Below are 22,148 nucleotides of genomic sequence, written 5' to 3'. Positions count from 1 at the left end.
GTTGTTGTATTTGTCCGTGTCAAATAGTGCATTCAGATGCATACTCGGTCAACATGACAAGATAGGGAAGAAGGAAATATATATCTTTACATAAGCAAGAAGTTTACTTCATACGAGTATCGTTACTTTCTGTTGGAGAGAACATGTTGTGATTTGACTTGGCTTTCTCAGAAGTTGAGGCATTATTTGTCTTCCTGCACTAAATATCTCATTTCCAGAATGGATCCATTGATGTATATTTTCCAAAAAGCGATGTCGATAGGAAAGTTAGCTAAATCGCAAATGTTCTTGAGTGAATTTGATATTGTGTATGTGACTCATAAGGCAATAAAGGCAAAAGCCTTAGCTGATAATCTTTAAGAAAATCCTATTAATGAAGAGTATGAACCACTTAAGCCTTATTTTCATAATGAAGAAGTGTCATTCGTGGGTACAAATATTTCTGAAGCATATCTCGACTGGAGACTATTCGTTGATGGAGCGGCGAATCATCAAGGGAAAGGCATCGGAGCGGTTTTAGTGTCAAATTCTGGTCAACACTATCCCATGGAAGAAAAACTCCAATTTAATTACACGAACAACATGGCTGAGTATGAAGCTTGTATCCACGGTTTTTAAATGGCCATCGACATGAATGTCCACGAGTTGTTGGTTATTTCAGATTCAGATCTTTTGATTTATGAAGTTCAAGGAGAATGGGCTGTGAAGAACCCGAAGATTATAGCTTACATGCAGCATGTACAGAACTATGCAAGAGATTTCGTAGGATCGAGTTTAGACATACTCCTAGAATACAAAATGTGTTAGCTGATGCCCTTGCCACTATCGCTTCAATGATCAAACATCTAGACATTGATTATATTGATCTTGTTGATATAGAGCTAAAAGAACACCCAGTCCATTGTTCACATGTTGAGGCAGAACAAGAAGGATTGTGTTGGTACTCTGATATAAAAAATATTTGGGGTCTGGTATTTATCTAGAAGTTGCTACATCTAAGTGGAGAAGTTCTTTATAGTATAACTCCATATTTGGGTCTCCCTTGATGCGTCGATACTGTTAAAGTTGTGAAGCTTGTCGAATAAGTACATGCGGGAGTTTATGAAACGCATATGAATATGTTCACTTAGGCAATAAAGATCCTTCGAGCCGGTTATTTCTAGATGACTATGGAGAATGATTGTTTCAAGTTTGTGCAAAAATGTCATAAATGTCAAGCGCACGGTGATCAGATTTGACTGACACCTCACGAACTTAAGTCTATGAGTTCACCATGGCCGTTTGTAGCTTGGGGCATGAATGTCATCGTCTTAATAGATCCAGCAGCTTCTAATGGACACAGATTTATTTTGGTTGCCATTGATTACTTCACCAGGTGGGTGGAAATAGCTTCGTGCAAATCAGTGACCAAGAAAGTTGTAGCTGATTTTGTTCAAAACAATTTTATATGCAGGTTTGGTGTACAAGAATCCATCATTACTTATAATGGAGAAAATCTCCACAGTCACTTGATGAGAATTATTTTTGAACAACTTAAGGTCACTCATCGGAATTCAACCGCTTATCGTCAACAAATAAATAGTGTTGTAGACGCTGCCAATGAGAATAACAAGAACATTCTGAGGAAAATTATTGCTAAGCACCGAGGTTGGCATGATATGCAGCCATATGCTTTGTTGGGTTATCAAACGACTGTCAGAACATCGACTCGACTTACTTCATATTTGCTAGTATAAGGAATAGAAGCAGTCATACCCGCTGATGTTGAAATACTGTCTTTGAGAATTATCCAAGAAGCTGCATTGAGTAATGTTGAATGGGTTAGCAAGAGAATTGATCAGTTAAGTTTTATCAACGAGAAGAGAATGGTTGTCTTTTGTCCTGGCCAATTATATCGACAAAGAGTGATCCGCGCTTTCTATAAGAGAGTCATAGCCCGAAATTTTGAAATCGGTCAGTAAGTCCTTAAGCGCATTTTTCCTCATCAAGAAGAGTATAAAGGAAAATTCGCCCAAATTGGCAAGGTCCCTACATGGTTCACAATGTATTATCTAGAGGTACTTTGGTCCTATCGGAGATAAATGGCATCGTGAACAAAATCAATCAACTCAAATACTGTCAAGAGATACTACGTCTAAAGTTTAAGTTTGTATTTATGTCGTTTACATGTTATTGTTCTATTTTTCTTGTATTTTCTTTGTTTGAATTTTATCCCTCTTGTAATGAACTAAGCCTGACCTGAATTCTCAAGGATGAGATACGCAGGCGGCCTATGTCGGCCCTGGTAACCCCATTAATCCCCTTTAATTTTTTCTTTGTATTTGAACTACGTAAGACCTGAATTCTCAAGAATGATATACGTAGGAGGCCTATGTCGGCCTCGATTGATTTTGAGTGTAAATTTCATATGTCGTTATCTTTAAGGGGAACGACGTTTGACCTGATTCCTGCCTCAACGGGATACATAGGTGCCACAAGGGTTCGGTCATATTTCAAGTAAGATTTTGATTATCTTTACAATAGTAACTGGGATAGAATTTTTGAGAGGGACTAAAAAATTTTCAATAAAAAGAGTTTTCCTTAACAAGTCAAAACTGACAATATTTCAAGATTTACAACCGAGACAAATTTTTTGAGAGGATCTCAAAAATTCTGCGATTTATTCAACGACAGTTCAAAGATAAGATGATACATTTAACTGGGACAGAATTTTTGAGGATTACATCAAAGTTGCAACATGATTTTATCGACAGTCTAGAATAATTTTGAATACTCCCTAGGGAATAATCATATATACCCCCAAGCACAAACTCAAAGAGGTTCACTAAGCCTGACGTGACATGAAACTTGGCAGTGCCCTTTTTCAAAATTTACTTCTCGAAAATTTATTTTCTTAAAGATTTTCCTTTTATATTTCATTTTTTTGGCATAAAATATTTGTGTTATCTATAAAGAATTAAGAGATCAGGAAAATCAACCGGAGATAGCAGGACAAGGAGCAGACAACTGAAGAAATCAATACAGATCAGTTTATTTTTAAAACTAACAGTTTTTCAGTAGATGCAAGTTTATAACTTTGCTATGAAATTAGCAAATTCTTCAGATGGATGAATATGGGGAAGTCAAGAGGAGGAGTAAGCTCACCCAAAATTTAACAAACTCTATAGAAGCGGGGAATACTTTATACAGCTTATATTGCAGACATGGGAGTATAAATAGTTTATTTCAGCCAATTTCCAACAACATGAAGTCTATATATAATGTCTAGCTAGACTTGACGTTGAATCAAGCAAAAATCTCAAGAAAGAGTTTATGGTTTCCGTAAAGGACGTCATTTGCATAATATGTTAGATATGATATTATACATTACCTGAAAGGGTCATATATTCTATTATCGTTCAAGACAATACACTACCCGGACCGTTCATTTATTGTATTGTCAATCAAGTAAATACACTATTTGGACAATCATTTTACTGTTATTTTCAATTGAGATGAAATGATTATCCACAAAACACCCTGAAGATCACTATGTTGCTGGAATTAAGCACTATCTTCATTTGGTACTAAAGATGTCATCATGAGTTAATATCCATGTATCACGATTCAATAATCATGCATCACAAAAGATCATGCATCATGAGTCAATTTTCATGCATTGCGGAAGATCATGCCTCGCGAGTCAATATTCATGCATCGCGAGTTAATATTTATGTATCGTGAAAGATCATGCATCGCGAGTCAATATTCATGCATCGCGGAAGATCATGCAATGCGAGTCAATATTCCTGAATCGAGGTAGAGGGTGCATCGCTTATTCATGTATCGCGAGTTAATATTCATGCACCGCGAGAAGATATTCATGCCTCCAGGAAAGTTATGCATCGCAAAAAGACATTCATGCCTCGCAGAAATTTATGCATTGCAGGAAGATATTCATACCCTGCAAGAAGTCACGCATCGCGGGAAGATATTCTTGCCCCGTAAGAAATCATGCATTACCAGAAACGGAATCGTGCATCTCAAGGGAAATATTTACCCCTCAACATCAACTGTTTTTTTATTTGGCAAGAATGAATGCCAAGGAAATCATCAAAAATTATAAGGAGAATTATCAACATTGCATCAACTTTTATTCATTTTGACATCAAATGAAGAATACATTGAAGATTACATTGCAAACATAAGACATAAGTTTTACTTGCTTTAATCAAACCCAATCGATGTTGATGACAAATATCGAAATAGAGAAATAAGTGTCAACATGGTAAAAGACACTACCTTTCATTTACACTACCTTTCACTTCAATTGCATTTTTATGCTAATGAGTTTTAGCTCAACCTTTGTTGAGAGCATCGGAAAGGATGAATTCTCAAAAATCTAAACCACAGGTGTGGACGACATTAAAAAAGGATGCAGCACAACGTGAAACTTTATCTTAGAAGTGAACTTGGACACAGTCCAAAGAGGAATTTCAAACTCTTAAGACGTGAGTAGAGGAGTAACATCCACCACAATCAAACCACACCCCTATTAGAAGGCATGTGGGTTTTTCTATAGGTTTTGTCAATTTCTATCTCGCATCCGAAATTTTTGTGTCTGCCAAAGGCAAGTTTCCAATCTAAGTTATAGTGCGCCAAGAGTTTTGGAAATTATGTTCGTGTAAGTTCTTACCTATGGATGTTAAGCGTGCCACATTAACACTCGACTTAATTTGTCTCTTGTCCAAAACCAAAGGTTATCTAGCATAATAGACTTCCTTTTCAACTGATCGAGTCGAACTACAAGCAGCCTGACTCCCAAGATTTAAGGATATGTAGGTGACCTCGATGTTGAAAACTCAGTTGTATTCCAACATTCGCTCTTAAATCTTATTCTCGAGCATCTTGGTACCTTCGTAATCCGATACCGAGATAGCTTTTGATTTCTTTCAAAATCATCTGTTAAATCTAGCGTACCGAACTATAGGTGGCCTGACTTTTGGTATAGCTTGGGATATGTAGGAAACCCATTTTCGAGGTTCGACCATAATTCATAAAGTCCGTACCCAGATCCCTTTCTCAAAGATGAATATGTGCTCGGTCAAAATTGGTTTGGTCAATTTTATTTTCCTCGAATTTCTTGCATCAATCCAAGTAAAATAGGGGACAGTTGTTGACACCAACTTTTGACCTCCCCGGTATAATTAACTACCGAGCTTCTCGAGTTTAAACAATTTTAAAAAATTGTATGTATATATATATATATATATATATATAATAACAATAATAACATAATATTAAATAAGTTTTAGCTTGCAAATTAATTTTAAATAAGAGTTGGATGTTTCTATATTGTTTTAGCTAATGTATATGTCTTACATAATTAGTCGCATAACTATTTAAATTTTTATTCATATTCAAAATCAAAAATATATATGTACTTTGTTTTATATAAATATTTGGTCAACTATTTACCAATACATTGTTTTTAATTTTAGTTAATTATTTCATAATAAATTTAATTATTTTTATTTTGTTAACATTAATAATGTTGTTAATTAATAATAATAATTTGCCTTATTTTAAAATTTAAGCAAATTGACTAATTACAATTTAATTTGATTGAATTGGTAATCTAAAGACACTTTTGGGCCATTTAGTAACAAATTTCCAGCAAACCTTTATCAATTTCCTCAACTCCCAGGACCAACTTTTTATTTTTATCGTCCTACCATCTGCCTTTTTCAGCCAATCCATTTAATTTTTCAGATTTATTGCCAACCCAGTTTAACCGACATTCCGACCCAATACATATTTTCTTCAAATCACCCAGCCCATTATTTAATTCTGCAAACCAATTTTAATACAACCCATTTTCCTCTATTTATTTTTACAGCCCCAGCCCATCGGAAGAATGCCTAGTTCCGCAGCCCAATCCCTTTAATTTCCCTCAGTTATCCATTTCCTGACCCGACCCGTTTCTCTTACCTTTCTACCAAAGAAAGAAATGCAGACAGCATTAAAAAAATGACACCTGTTACTCATTTTTTTATGGAAAAAAAGTAGAGAAACGTCGAAATCCCCTACTCACAACAACTTCTCAAGATGACGCGCTTCGCAATAGAAGCGAGTGCGTCACAAGTTCACACCTTGGACACGTGAACTGATTTGTCTGTGGTTTCTTGTAGCCTTCCCCCTCTCCAACGTCTCTTTCTTCATCTAGTAAGAGTTGCCGCAGCAAGGACAACACGTGCTTCGTCCTCTTTACTCGAGATAATGCCACGTCAAATCTCAAGGAAGATGGGATTTATCTAGCCAGCTATTCCTCCTTCCATTTTGGGAATCTGTTGAAATTTTTCAGAAAAAAGGTTGATTCTGATTTGAGGCTAGGTTTTGGTTTTGAAATTTTAATGAATTGGAGAGTTGTTTAGAAATTTCACAAGAATTTTGAAACCCTAATTTCCCCTCTATATAAATTCGTTTTATCTTCCATAGGACAGTGATTTTGTTATGGGAAAGAAGTTTTTCTTTAGGGGTTTGGAAATTTTGCTTTGAAATTCATTTCACAGAAAAACAAAGCCTCTGTTTGAGGAGAATAAATATTTGGTTTGGAACTTTTCTTACAAAAACAAAAAGGGAACCAGGAAGATTTTTAGAGAGGGAACTATGAGTCAGAAATCTTGCAAGATATCCCGACTAAATATTCTCGAGTTAATTTCGTTTTGAATTTTTCTTTGTTTTCTCTGTTCTATTCGCTTGAGGTCCTTGGAGTCACATTTGGCGGAGGTGGTAAAGTCTTCCTTTCTCGTGTCTAGTTTGTTGCTACTCGAAAGGTAATATTCTTTCATCATGTTCTCTTCGCTTTTCGACCTGTCCTCTCTGTTTTTTGCTTAGTTTAGAATTAGCATTCTCATGATGGAAGTTTTCTAGTTTGTTAGATGGTTGTTGACTGTCTTGTTGTTTCTTACTTTTTTTCATCTATGTATGGAATCTGAGCATGTATTTGCTTGTGTTATTCTCAAATTTGTAGTCAATACGCTTATTTTAAGTTTTGTCTTTTTTACGTTATTGTTTCTTCTCTGTTTGTGCCCGTGGTCTCATTTGGTTAAGTGTTAAACTCCTTTAATTTTGCCCTCATTGTTTCTGAATCTTGTCTCAGTTAGTTTTCGTCCATATGAGTAGACATGCATATAGATTAGTTCTAAAGTATTTGACTTTCTTTTCTTAGCAGTTCTCTCTTCTCGAAATAAGACCCGTGTTTTTATTCTCATACGTCTCTATCATTTTCATCTATTTTTTCTAATAGATGCCTTCCATGTTTAGATAAAGGTGTTATTCACACTACCATTTCACTGCGTAATAACCAGATGTTGTTAGCTGCTGATATGCTTATTGCTTCCTTCATTTTTCGACCTGTTTTCCATAGTTTATTTAGTATATTGTGCTCTTCCTTTGCTTACTGCAAATACACCTTTCGTGCTAAATCTATCTTCAAAATAATGATAAGTCCTTTTATTTAGGATGATTCATTGTTGGTATCTCATTTATATAGGATTAGCATGATATTGTATTTCAATTCAAATTAATGACTTACATTGTCATGGAGGATATTGCTTTCAACTTGGCTGAGATTGTTACTTGCTATTTCATTTTTGCTTCTTTTAAATAGACTCCCTTCCATTAATTTGTTGTAATTTGTTCAGTTTAATTGCCTAATAATTCATCTATGCCCAATTTCCTGGAAATGGTGCCTTTGATCAATCAATTTCAATTTGGAAGCGTGATTATTGTTTAGCATGGTTGATAGGCTATTGTAGGTTATTCTGGTACCATAGTTTTCTTTATTGATCAAATTTTATTTCTAAGTTTTTCCATTATAAATACGCATTAATCCTTGTTTCCTCTATCTGTTGGACTCATTTGCTATATCCTCACATGTTGTCTATAATTCTTTAAAATGAGTTGGTTCTATAGAATGTGTCTAATGTTTTTTTCCTCCCAAGATAATTCACATGCTTTGAACTTTAATGATTACTGACTAAATTTTAAGGTCAATTATTCTTTTTTAGATTTTGCATGAATTAGATATTAACCCTTTATGAGCGAGGGTTTAGGTGATGTTAATTTTTCTCATGCCTACTATTTTGACCATGGTAAATTACTCAATATTATTCAATCAGTGCATCGGGATCATTGTTGCCTTTGTTGGTCTATATGGTACTTTTCTTAAGTTTAATAACATATATCCTCACTTTTATATATATATATATATATATATATATATATATATATATATATATATATATATATATATATATATATATATATTAGTAGTCATCTTGCCATTTGTCTTCGTTTATATAATTAGATACAAATCCATGATTTATTTCATTCAGTGCTAATTAATTGTCTATCTATAATTTTCTTTTCGTATATTATGTTGTATTACATGGGAGATGTTATAATTAAAATGAGGGAGATATTAGTCCATCCATCTTCTTTTGTCATTTTGTCAAATTAATGCTTGTTTGCTCTTAGTCTCCTTTACCTAAACCTAAAACTTGGTAGTACCAACTCTAAGAAAAAAAATTGCAGCTCACAATTAGCTTTAAATAGTGAATTTTTCTATCATCGATCATGATTGGCTTATTCAGTTTGGACTCTTAGCGATGAATTATTAATTTTTCTATTGCTTGCCTTGCATCTGCATAGTGTAGAAAATTGAAGTATGGTGGCATATGTATTTCTTCATCTCTTTTTCTAATTTCAAGTCATGACTTGTTACTTACTTTATTACTCTTTGTTTGCATGTGAAATTTGTTTGAGTCCAATTTGGACTCCACTTCCCATTGCACCTCGAAAGAGTCATTAAAACTCAATTTCCCATTCATCGAGTCAAACCATAATTGACCGATAGGTCCCGAAGTTTTTTTAAAGGATTGCAGAAATTCGAAGAAGCGGGATTAGAAGATCTTTTCTTATTGTTTTCGTATTTTTATATTTTGTTATTTTTGGGTCTAAGCCCTTGTCTTATTTTATTTTTACTTATTATTGAATGCTTAGTCTTCTACAGGTGGCAAAGAAAAATGGGTCGATAACACAAAAGATAATGGGTCAAAAACCCAAAACATGTGGTCCCAAATTCCGATAAAGGCAAACAGAAACCGGATTTGAACCCAAAACTCTCTTCCTATCTCTCTCTCTTTAATCATTTTAATCTTTATCTATTTTATTTATTGTTAATCTTAAAGTTAAAGAATCTGAATCTCCGTAGAATGCCATAATGTTTTAATGACTTAAAATGGAATTAAGTTTAAATAAGTTTTGAAAAAAATTTCAATTTAATGTTTAACTTAGATAAAACCTAGGTATTAATTTCAGGATTAAGTTCTAAAGATATTTTTGCCTCAAAATAAAATATTGTTAATTATCTAAACAAAGTTAGTTGCTGGAAAACCGATTTCAACGGATATTTTATATGCCTAACACCTTCTTAAAATATTAATGTAGATCCTCGAACCCTCAAAAATGTTTTCATTAGATTTCTTTTCTGCTTAAAGTGTTTTGAAAAAAATAGTTTTCTTGATTTTCCTTTATAAAATAAGTGGAGACTTTCTAAAAAGTTGAAAACATATAAAATATATAAATACCTTTTTCGAACAAACCAGTACGTAAAAAATATTTAATGAATGCTTCCCCTAAGGATCGAAATCAATATCTTGGCATACCTACAAGATGCGTAAGTCTTGTAACACATAATCTTGGGTAAATATGAATCACTTAGGCGAACTATAAGTGAAGCATCATGGCTTATATGTGTGAATTCATAAGTGTAGAAAACAATTAAAAGTTAGTGAATCTAAGACGTTATGTGAAAAGATGATTAAATTCATAGGGGTTAGGTAAGAGTGTGACACACATTAAAGGTTCAGGTGTATTGGCATACAATGAAATAAACATTCACGTAAAGAGGTGAGTAATTATGAAGTTGTAGATATGCTAAAGTTAATAAATGTGGTGAAAATGTGATAAAAGGCTAATGTGAAAGGTGGCAGAAATCACAAATGAGCCTAAGTAAATGTTACCAAGACGTACTGACCTATGAGAGTGTAAAATTAAATAAAAGACCAGTCTCTATGAACACTCTAATGAAATTATTGATATTAAAGCATATTTAATATTAATGATGAGATGAGAAATCATCTAATGAGTTGTGATGCCTCATGCTAGAATCCAGCTGTTATGTTGCATGAGATGAATGTAATGGAACTTTATATTGAGCAACGATAGGCTAAGTATGAGTCACGATTCCTTCTTTCAAGAAGGCAGAAGCTCCTGTAATTCTTATGAGATAAGAATGTCCGTCTAGACAGGTATGGGTCTTCTTATATCTCATAGTCTTTGAACCTATTATGCCAATATATGGTTCCAGCAGCGTTCAAGTCTCTATATACACTAGCATATTTTAGTTCACTTTATCCGGTGATTCCACCTCTTTTTGGTGTTGGGTTAAACACTAGATTTCATGATTCTCACGTGATCTATGTTGGTTAAGGTTAAAGTTCCCAAAGAAAGAATGAGGTCATCCTCAAGTAATGCACATAATGAAATGAACGATACCAAATGTGTTAGGATAGGATAATCAAAAGGTGAGATATACTTAAGTAATGACACTAGGTCATTCTTGGTCATTGGACAGCGAACTCGAAGAAAGTCTTAAACTACATCCTAGGTATGACTGGTGTTTACACTAGCTTACGAAAAAATAAAAATGAAGTACGTATGAGTGAATAAAGCAGACTCTAACTTTGCTAAAGAAGGCTCCCTAGCTGAGGTCTCATATGTTGAGCCCTCATATTGGGAAGTCCTAATGTCAAGTCCATGATTCCAAGGTCTCATGGCATATGAACGAATAATATGAAATATGTTATGTGCTATATGCAATATGTTATGTGCTATATGCAATATGTTATGTGAAGTGTGAAATATAATACGTATATTGTTGCATGTTACTCTCATAGCATGACTTTCCTAATCCGATTTTGGCAAGTCCACTAAGTTGACTTTCCATAATTCATATCGTTAGGAGAGAGTTCTTCTTGATCATGCATGTCCTTCGTATGTGCTTGCACATACCTATACTTAGTACAAGTGTATACTAATCCGATACGACTCTCTACTTTTAGGTGCATGTGCAGCTGGACTCTAGAGCTTATGAGTCGATGTTGAAGTTGTCCAAACGTGGAGCTTTCATCCGGATTTGGTAGGTTCTCATGCTTTCGAGGATGCTTGTTATTTTATTCTAGCGTTTGATGTATGCATTAGCTAGTGGATTATGTTCCAGTAGTGTTTATTTCAAAGTTATTTTAAGATATTGTATTGGTGCCAATGTTGGTAACTCTATATTTTTATACATATATGATTATATCTTTCATTTGATTATCTTGATATTAGATGGTTGTTGTGAAATCTTAAGAGTTTATGTAGACAGTCTTATACGAGGTCAATATTTATATCTATGAAGTTTAAGTAAATAAAAATTTGAAATTTTTCCGCTAAAATTTACCTAGATGATGTAACGATGATGTATGTAAGCTTGTTTGCGACATCTGCAATGTTAACGACTCCGGTTTAAGCTAAGGTCTAGACTTTGGTCATGACAACGTTGGTATCAAAGCATTAGGTTAAATTCTGAGGCTAATAAGTTCACATCGACAACATTGAGTAGTTTTTAAGTCATGGTAGTGAAGTGCACCACTATCCTGAATTAGAGACTACATGATGCGTAGGAAAATTTTCCTTCTTCTTATTATATCGTGCCTTCTCTAATATGTGATTACTAGGTGTTATGAGCATATCCAACATCAATTCTTATCTTTCACAAAATGAACACAAGGAGGAACGCTGGTCGGAGAAGAGGAGAAGCAGGTGCTGGGGGCAACCAATTTCCTCCCCAAGCCCCAGCTGCTGGATTGGAGATGCATGTTAACCCAGTTGAGTTGAGAGACGGAGAAGTGAGGACAGCCGAGGTACAGATGGCCCAAGCCATCACCTTACAAGCTCAAACTATGACAGCCCGGGCAGAGTAACAAGGTGTTCCCAAGAAGAACCCACCTGTCAGCACCATGGCTAGTAGGTTAAGGGACTTCACAAGTATGAATCCTCCAGTTTACACTGGATTTAAGATTGCTGAGAATCTCGAGGATGAGTGTAGGGTATCTATGATTCATGTCGGCATGGGCCTTTCCAGTCTTATGGTCCATGTCAAACACGTGGAGGAAATCAGGAAGAGGAAGCATACTAGGGCAGGGAACCGGTCAAGGCAAGCTGAAAAGAATTTTTCAATGAAGACTATTACTCAAATAAGGGTTAAGCCCAGGTTTAAGAAGGGACTCTCCTACAAAGGGAAGTCAAGTTCGTCCAAGGTTCGCTATGGAAGGGATTTCGAGCCTATAGTTAAGTGAAACAATGAAGTAGATACAACGTAGGAGAGGCCACTTTGTAGGAAGTTAGGAAAACTTCATGGGAGAGAGTGTAGGAGGGGCTCTAATGCTTGTTACAATTGTTGAAAACCGGGTCACAGGATGAATGATTGTTCTTATATGAGTGGTCGAGAAAAAGGGAAGGAGAAAGTTCAGCTGAATGGTTTAAGTTAAGAGGCTCCAAGGAGGCAATGATTCTTCGCACTAATGTCTAGGGGTGTAGGTGAAGAAACCTATGGTGATGTCTCGGGTGCGTAGCCAAAATTAGTTTTTCATAAGTATGAAGTTTTTTGCACTAGTATGAAATTAATATGTTGGAGTCATCATGTTGGTTCCTGACTTATGTGACTTATGTGTTTAATTATTGTGTATGCTTTGATGAGACTATTTAGGAAGGAGTTCCTTAGTCTATTAATGTGAAGTTGCTAGTAGGTTTCAAGGATGTGAACCAACCTACTAATATGTGAATCAGATATTCACCAGTACAAAACATTGAATAGCTTATGTATGGATTTTCCCTATAAGTGTTATTGTACTATAAACTATCAAACAAGGGTAGTGAGGTTTCTGTTGCCAAATGAGATAGGGTATAAATGGACAGGGCGAGGATCAATCCAACAAAGCCATATAATTTTAAATCTTAAGGAAAACAAGACGTTATCTAAGGAGTAAGATATACTCCTCCTAAGGCTGTTTTTGATTAAGAAACTCTATGTTTTAGTGGAATAGTCGTCTTGGTGTTGTAAATCCATAATCACATGAGTAATAATTGCACTATGTTAGTTAAAATGAATTCATTTTTGCATGTCATGTTGCTATTTTTGTATAGCGTCGACTTGATTTTTGTGTTGCATGAGTTGTGAGGTGCATCAATTTAAGTGTGATTGAGAAGGAAGTCCCTCAATTTCAAATATGAAGCTTCAGATAAGCTTCAGCAATATGCATTATCCAGAGTAAGTGTGAAACAGAAACTCACAAAGAGTAAAGTCTCAAGTATGTTAAGATATCTTTGAAAATCACCCTTTTTATTTTAAAATTAGGTGTAGTGTCATTCGAGTATTAATGTTCCTAAGGGGGGATAACGTAACAACCCTACAAAGTGACTATTCAAAGTAATGTCTAACGTATCTAGAATGCCTAAATTAGTTCGGTTCACACGGATTGATGCGCATAAAACCACACCTCTGAACCTTTGCAACAGCCACGAAAACTTACTTTATGAGTTAGTTGAGCTAGGAAAGGTTGGGACCAGCCATGTAGGGCACCCGAATATGAAGATTTACCCAGATGAGTCTTAGCCGGACTTAAAAAGGAATAATCTTAAGTTTAGAGAGTCTAGAGGTCAAATGGTATTTTCCAGGCTAAGGGTAGTATTGTAATTACCCTAAATATTTAATTAATTAATTAATTAAGATAGTGGAGGAGAAATTCGAGTAGAGAGGGCTGAAATTGACCCTTTGAGCGAAATCTTGCTCCATCGGGGTTTGAACCTTGGTGGGAGCAATGATTTAATTAATCTATTATATTTAGTGAATTTACTAAATTAATTAATATTTAAATTGCTGATTTAATTAAAGGAAAATTAGATTTTAATAAAAAATATAATAATAATAATAATAATAATAATAATAATAATAATAAATAAATAAATAAATAAATAATGAGGAGTTCTAGTTTGACTAAGTCTCCACCTAACTATCCTAATCCTAATCCACTCAAACTCACATTTCTCTCCATTCTCATCTTACATTTGATTATCTCTAAAAGAAGAGAACAACAAAATATAAAGTTCATCAAGAACTTGAACCCTAAAGACTCAAAAGAAAAGTTAGTCTAAAAATATAAAATAAAACAAAGATCTTGATGGGGTTGTTCTTCAAGTTTCGTTGGTGAGACTTGGTTTCATGGGAAATTGGCAGCATTGAAACAAGTCTTGAACGACGATAAGGCATGGGTTTTCTTATCTCTTTAACCTTTTCCCCAGAGACCCTTAAGGTTCAGTTTAATCGCAATTGAAAAACTAAGGTTGTCCCTGTTAAATCCCCCTGTCATTAGATCCTTTGAAATATTCAAAGCATGCGTTGGTATGTCTTTTGGTAGATAATTCTAGGCCTTGTTGTGATATGTGTTGAATGTATTTTTGGAAATTATGTAAGGAGTGAAAGTCGTATTCTAAAAATGTCTTTTATGTTAACAGTTTGAGCATGTGTGCGCTGTAAATTAAATATGTTGCTGCCTAAAATTTGTGTGTTAAAATGTTGTGTTTTCACATATGAAAATGTTTCAAGTGTGATGTTCCTATAAGGTTAACTTTGCTGGAAAAATGTCACCTGAATTACTCGAAGAATCAGCATAAAAACTTGAGAGAAAAGTGAGCCATGTTTTAAAAATTTTTAAAAATTATGAGGTCATTGGGAATTGAACCAAACACCTCACCAAACATAAATTGCATAAAAAGTTCATGAGAAAAATGAAAGGAAAAATACATGTGGTGAGTGGGGATTGAACCCAAAACCTCTTGAACCGATGAGAGAGTTTGGAGAAAAAAAATAAAGAAGGAAAAATAAATGTGGTGATTGGGATTAAACCCACAACCTCTTGAATAGAAGAAAGAGTTAGGAGAAAAATAAAGGAGAAAAATAAAATGAGGTGAGTGGAGATTTAACCCACAACCTCTTGGATAGGTGAGAAAGTTAAGAGATAAATTAAGAGAAAAAAGAATGAGCTTGTGGGGAATTGATCCCACAACATCCTTTCTTGAACGAGAAAGAGAAGAGGAAAAGAAAGGAAATAGTATAGAGTGATGAGGATCAAACTAGGGTCCCCAAATCTGAAAAAATGTAATTATCAAGCTTAATATAAGGTTAAGTGTTACTCAAGGAATTTTAAATCGGGTTTCCTTGCCCAATTCTGAATGACACATAAGTCATACGTAAACAAATATTTAATGAATGCTGCCCCTAAAATTCAAAATCAGTATCTTCGCATACCTAAAAGATGCATAATTCTTGTACCACATAATCTTGAATAAATATGAATCACTTAGACGAACTATGAGTGAAGCCTCATGGCTTTTATGTGTGATCTCATAAGTCTTGCATACGTTTAAAATTAAGTGAACCTAATATGTTATGTGAAGAGAAGATGAAACCCCAGAAGGGTTAGATAAAATTGTGACACACATTAAAGGTCCAAGTGCATTGGCATACAATGAAACAAATATTCACGTAAAGAGTTGAGTAATTATTAAGATGCAAATGTGCTAAAGTTAATGAATATGGTGACAACGTTATAAGAGTCTAGTGTGAAAGGTGAGGGAAATCTCAAATGAGCCTATGTAAATGTTACCAAGACGTACTCACCTATGAGAGTGTAACGTTAATGAAGAGACCAATCTCTATGAACATTCTAATGAGAGTTTTGAAGTTAAAGCATACATAATACTAATTATGAGATGAGAAATCATCTAATGAGATATGATTCCTCATGCTAGAAGTGTATGAGATGAATGTAATGAAACTATATACTGAGCACTGATAGGCAACCTATGAGTCGCGATTCCTTCTTTCGGGAAAGTAAAAGTTCATGCAACTCTCATAAGATGAGACTTTCCATACAGACGGGTATGGGTCTACATATATATTTCCATGTCATTGAACCTATCCTACCAATATAGGGTTCTAGCTGGGTTCGAGGTCCCTATATACGCTAGTATATTTTGGTTCACTTTGGCCGGTTATTCTACCTTTTTCATTATGGGGTTAAACACTGGATTTCATGATGCACACATGATCTATGTCAATTAAGTTTAAAGTTCCCAAAAAAGAATGAGGTCAGCCGCAAGTAATGCACATAATGAAATGAACGATACCAAAGGTGTTAGAATAGGATAATCCAGAGGTGAGCTAGACTTAAGTGATGACACTAGGTCATTCTTGGTCATTGCACAGCGAACCCGATGAAAATCTTAAAATACATCCTTGATATGGCGTGTCTTTACAATAGCTTACGAACCAATGAAAATGAAGTACATATGAATGAATGAAGCAGACTCTATGTTTGCTAAAAAAAGGCTCCCTAGTTGAGGTCCCATATGTTGAACCCTCATTTTGGGAAGTCCTAATGTCATGTCCATGATTCCAAGGTCTCATGGAATATGAACGAATGATATAAAATATGTTATGTGTTATATGCAATATGTTATGTGTTATATGCATTGTTATGTGTTATATGCAATATGTTATGTGATATATACAATATGTTATGTGTTGTGTGCAATATGATACATATGATGTTCCACGTTACTTTCATAGCAAGACTTTCGTAATACATTTTTGGTAAGTCCACTGACTTGACTTTCCATAATTCATATCGTTAGGATAGAGCTTTTCTTAATCATGCATGTCCTTGGTGTATGCTTGCATATACGCATACTAAGTACAAGTGTGTACTAATCCCATTTAACTCTTTAGTTTTAGGTGTAGGTGTTGTTGGACAATAGAGCTTAGGAGTCAACATTGAAGTTAGCGGGTGTGAAGCTTTCATCCGGATTTGGTAGGCCCTCTTGCTTTCGAGGATGCTTGCTATTTTATTCTAGCATTTGATGTACGCATTAGCTAGTGGAGTATGTTCCACTAGTGCTTCTTTCCTAGTTATTTTCAAATATTGTATTGGTGCCATTTTTGGCAACTCTATATTTTTATATAGATACGACTATGTCTTTCATTTTGATTATCTTTATATTAGATGATTGTTGTGAACGCTTAAGAGTTTATGTGGATAGTCTTATATGAGCTCAATGTTTCTCACTATAAAGTTTACGTAAAGAAAAAGTATAATTTTTTCCGCTAAAATTAACCTAGATGATGTAACTATGACGTCTGTAGGCTTATCTGCGACCTCTAAGAGGTCAACGACGCCGGTTTCAGGAAGGGTCTAGACTTTGGTCGTGACACACACGTAAGTGAATGTATGAAGATAAGTTGAGTAAAAAGAGGAGTTTTGGGGTGAACACTCTTCGTGAGTTTAGATGAAGTGTTTAGTAGCAACCTCATTATATCCCAAGAGCTTTCTATGATAGGTCGGAGGATGAATACCCTTTGTGTGTTGAGATGTGCTGTCCACTAGTTATGCTTAACCTTTATATTATAATGTTAAGAATCAGTGGGGAGTTATGCCTAGCACCAGAAGTATAAGAACAAGGTATGGTTACACTTCGTGAGTTGAGATGTTGTATTCTAATGTACCTCTTGAGATAAGTAATCCTCGTTAGTTGAGAAATATTTACTTAGTAAAAATCTCCTTATCCCTTAACTATGTCCCTGCATAGGTGTAGCTATTGGGAAATCTATGTAAAAGCTAAAAAGTATGACCTTACTCTAAGCAAGGGAGGGTCCTCCATCTGATAGGGGTTAATATCGGGATTCAATGTCTAGCTTTCATGGTCTTAGTTTGTTAAGATAACCCCCACAAAAGTAATGAAAGTACTAAGTCTTCCAAAAGAGTGTGCTACTTAAGATAGGTAGACGAATGGGACGCTAATTATCTATTGCACTAGGTAGGCATTCTGAAAGGGGAGTCTTGGTGAGTCTTATGTGAATAGAATAAACTAAGTCTTCTAAAAGAACGTGCTACTTAGAGTAGGTGGTGGGATGGAATGATGTCTATCTGTTGCACTATGTAGGACCTTCTTAAAGGGAACTCTTGGTGCCAAACCTTCTAAAAGAGAGTACTACTTAGGGTAGGTGGTGGTAAGGGATGCCATCTACTCATTTCAGTCAGTACGCATTCCTAAAGGGAAGTCATTGGTGGTTTTATTGGGTTTTCTTCTAATGTCTTGTGATTGAGTGGGGACTTGTTTTCCCGGGGTGAATAAGACAAAAGGGGTAGTCTTGAGAATCGCTTTGGTGTGTATTAAAGGAGGCATATGTGTACTTAGTTCATGTCTTACCTTGGTGAGTCTTAGGATAATCCTTAGTTGGGGAAACTCCTACGGAAATGAGTTGACTTCCTATTTGCTTTGCCTTGGAAGTTCTTTCCTTTAGAATAGGATAGTTCAATGTAAATGCTAAAATTGGATTAGCTATAATAGTTTGGAAGTTTATTGTAAAGGCTGTCTTCTGGTTAAAATTTTGGAATTCCTTCTTTAAGTATTAAATTATGTTTCTTATGTTGTTTTTTTTCTAAATTAATAAATGTTATGATTATTTGGCATGAAAGCTTTTGTTACCAAAATGTCCCTTTTGCATGATTTTTCATAAGTCATACGTAGTACATTGTTTTGTATTAAACCCATTCTTTTCTTTACTCTATAAGTATAGGTTGGAAGCTTCTGAAGGTTTGAAGGTGAAGCTCACGAAATCTACTCTCTCAAGATTTAGTATGTCCTCATATATTCGAGGACATAGTCTATGTTTCCTTGTTTCATTATTAAGACTTAGTATGTATTTTATTTCAATAAAAAGGGTTGTGTCCCAAAGATATTATGTCGTGCCTTGAAGTTGGATTTTTACGATGAGATTCTTTAAGTATTTATGAAAGAGTTTCTTTAGTATATTTTCTTGAAAAGATTTAAATTCCGCACTACTTTTCATTTCTTATGTGACGATACGAGAGTTCTTCTTAGATTCTAGGGGGTTCTTGAGGATCCTGAAAGACTTGGTATCAGATAATAAGGTTATGAGAAATAGTTTAGGACTTAAAAGTGTCACAAGCAACATCTATTTGTATCTTGGTCATTGGTGTGAGTCGCAACACATCCATGGACAAGAAGATTTAGGATGATAGAAGGTTCACTCTCTTCGCTATTATAATGTCTGCCTTAAAGTTTAGTTCTATAAGATGTCTTATCTCAACCTCTTCTCTGTGTGTTTATAGGACATGAATACGAGGAGATTAACCGCTAGAAGGGAGGAGGTAGGTTTAACTACTGAAAGGATCCCTCCCCGTGTTGACAAAGTTCCTATTTTTTGATTAGGGTAAGAGAATAAAGAGGTTCCTCTTCAAGAACCTCAAATGCCCCCGGATCCCAAAGAGCCTAAAGAGCCACAGGGGCCTACTATTCGTCAAGCTCCTTTTGTTGAAGGTAATATGACTAATGCATATTTGAGGGCTGCCATAATGAATTTGACCCAACTCATTATGGCTCAAGTTCATGTCGTCAATAATCACTTTGTTACACAAGATAATCAAGGAGTTGGACCCCAACCAAATGCAAGTACTCCCGCTTCTACAATTGGGGATTTCATGAGGATGAACCTTCTCATTTTTCATGGCACTAAAGTGGATGAAGATCCACAAGGTTTCATATGTGAGATTTTCAAAGTGGTAGATGCTATGGATGTGACCCCTAGGGATAAAGCGGAGTTATCCGCTTACCAACTTAAGGAGCTGACTCAAGTGTGGTATGAGCAATGGAGGGGTGAAAGGCCCTTAGAAAAAGGTCCGATTGAATGGGAGGAAGTCAAAGAGGCTTTCCTATATAGGTTCATTCCCTTAGAGTGAAGGGAGAATAATATGTCTAAATTCATGAACCTTCGTCAAGGAGGAATGAGTGTGCAAGAGTACTCTCTAAAATTCACCCATTTCTCCAAGTATTCCCCAACCATGGTAGCCAACCCTAGGTCTAGTATGAACAAATATGTGATGGGAGTGTCTAGATTTGTCGAAAAAGAGTGCCGGATGAAAATTCTTCTTAATGACATGGATATCTCTAGACTCATGGTTTATTCATAACAAATTGAGGAGTCAATAATTAGGCAGATAAGGATGGAGGGTAAGAGGACTAGGTAGGATGATTCTAGTCACCAAAAGCTTAAAAAAGGCTCTATCACCAACATTCTTCCATTGAAAACAAGGATAGGTCTCCAAACCAACATTCCCAAGTTGGTGGCCACACTTGGCTAGGTGGCCTACTTGTGGAAAACAACACTGAGGTTAGTGTCTTGCTAGAACAGAGGGTTGTTTTAGTTGTGGTTGCAAAGGCCACAATATGAGGTACTTCCTTAGCATCAAAGAAATATGGAAAGATGTCAATCAAGCTTCCCTAGATCCTAATGCTCCAATGAAAGAACTATGGGATGGGAGTTAGAAAGGATAACTAATCCGTTGTTGATGGTCTTTGTAAGTCTTAACCATTTTTATGACTGTTTTTTTTATGTTTTGAAACGAGTTTATGTGGTTTTATAGTTCATATGATCATTTCATCTTGATGAATTGCTTAAAAAATGGATTTTTGAAAAACTCGACATGCTTTACAGTGATAAAGTGAATGCTCATTGTAAATTTTTTTGCATTTTGAAAAAAACAATTCCTTTCCTTGATTGAAGTTTCAATGTGTACAAAAGTGTTTTATATGAGAATGTTCAATTTTGGAGAACGTATATCCTCCATGAAAAAGGATAAGAATGAATTTTGAAATTTGTGAAGTTTGGCTAAAGTTTCCTGTGTTGCAAATGTGTGAAACTGTGAAATTGTTCTCCTTGGTAGTTGGTGGTGTGATTTTTGTTTTGACCATGAAAGCAATGTCTTACGTGATGCTAACTGAGTCCTTTTTGATCTTGAAGTTTTTAGTGTCATTCGAGGACGAATGTTATTCCATGTGGGGGAGAATGTAATGCCCTAAAACGAACTAAGGTGAACTAGAGATTCGTGAATGTTTCTTGAGTGAACTTTGTGTTAAAATTAGTTACATTAGTGTTCTTAGGTAGTTTGTGAATTTTGGGTAAGTGTGGAGGTCAAATGTCAAAGAATATCCATGACCTTCTAAAGGTATGCCTTAGATAGTTGTTGTGTGTCTTGATGTTTTTCAGAGAGTTTTACGTGTTCGTTTTGTTTAAAATTTGTGCGGGATGTTCCTATGACCTGTTTAAAATTCAATTACGAACCAATCTAGGACCCACAAGGTTGACCTATAGAATGGCCCAAGACTTAGACCAAAACTTCCTAGGCAGTGTCCACCAACGAGACTAAACAATGGCCAGTAGGTCAACCTACGGCCCATTGTCTTGGTCCGTCGATTGTACCTGAAAGAGAAGTTGGCCAGGATCCTAATGTAGCTATGTAACAAACCATGAGACCCCACTAACGGATCGTTGATGGACAGATGGTCCGTTGGTTCCCAACCGTCGACTGAAGCTGTCCAAAAGCTGTGAAAATCTGCCAAGTCTTGGGGTGTTTGCTAAATTCACCAAAAGTGATTTATGACCCTAGGAAGTTATTTTAAGATTTATTTAGATATATTAAATTATTTCAAACCTTAATACATAATTTTAGACCCCATTTCATTAAACCCAAAACCCCTCACCCTTAGAATTCTTTCTTAAGTCTCTTTGAAAGCTAGAAGTCAAGAAGAGCTATGAGGGCTGGTTTGGACGTGTTCTTCATAAGAAAAATCAGTGGGTTGTATTCCATTTGAGTTATATTATACATCCTTTAACCCTCTTCCATTCAAGGATCATTTTCAAAATATTTCAAAAAGGGTTTTCAAACACTGCTTTTTTCTATCTTTCATTCTAAGCATGGTTCTTCTTGTAAAAGTATTTTAATGATTCAAATGGGTTTATTCTAGAATTAATTGATGAGTTTAATATAAAAAACTTTATGAAATCATGTTATGCATATTTTCAACTTTTAGCTTATGAAATGGGTTAAGTAAACATGTCTGTGTAGAGAATGAGCTTTGGT

The 22,148-nt window shown here is 35.2% G+C and overlaps 1 long non-coding RNA gene across 1 annotated transcript; it reads left to right on the top strand.

Annotated features, from left to right (window-relative positions):
• Positions 1–6,055: 6,055 nt before the first annotated feature.
• On the top strand, positions 6,056–17,155 carry LOC104649536 (uncharacterized). The gene is made up of 3 exons (XR_743456.4): positions 6,056–6,815; positions 11,169–11,245; positions 16,937–17,155. It is a non-coding gene; the product is annotated as an uncharacterized lncRNA (long non-coding RNA).
• Positions 17,156–22,148: the final 4,993 nt, after the last annotated feature.

This window comes from Solanum lycopersicum, chromosome 10 (genome assembly GCF_036512215.1).
Source record: "Solanum lycopersicum chromosome 10, SLM_r2.1".
Taxonomy (NCBI): Eukaryota; Viridiplantae; Streptophyta; class Magnoliopsida; order Solanales; family Solanaceae; genus Solanum; species Solanum lycopersicum.
The sequence above is the reverse complement of the archived record's forward strand: the minus strand, read 5'-3'. Positions and strand labels throughout refer to the sequence as shown.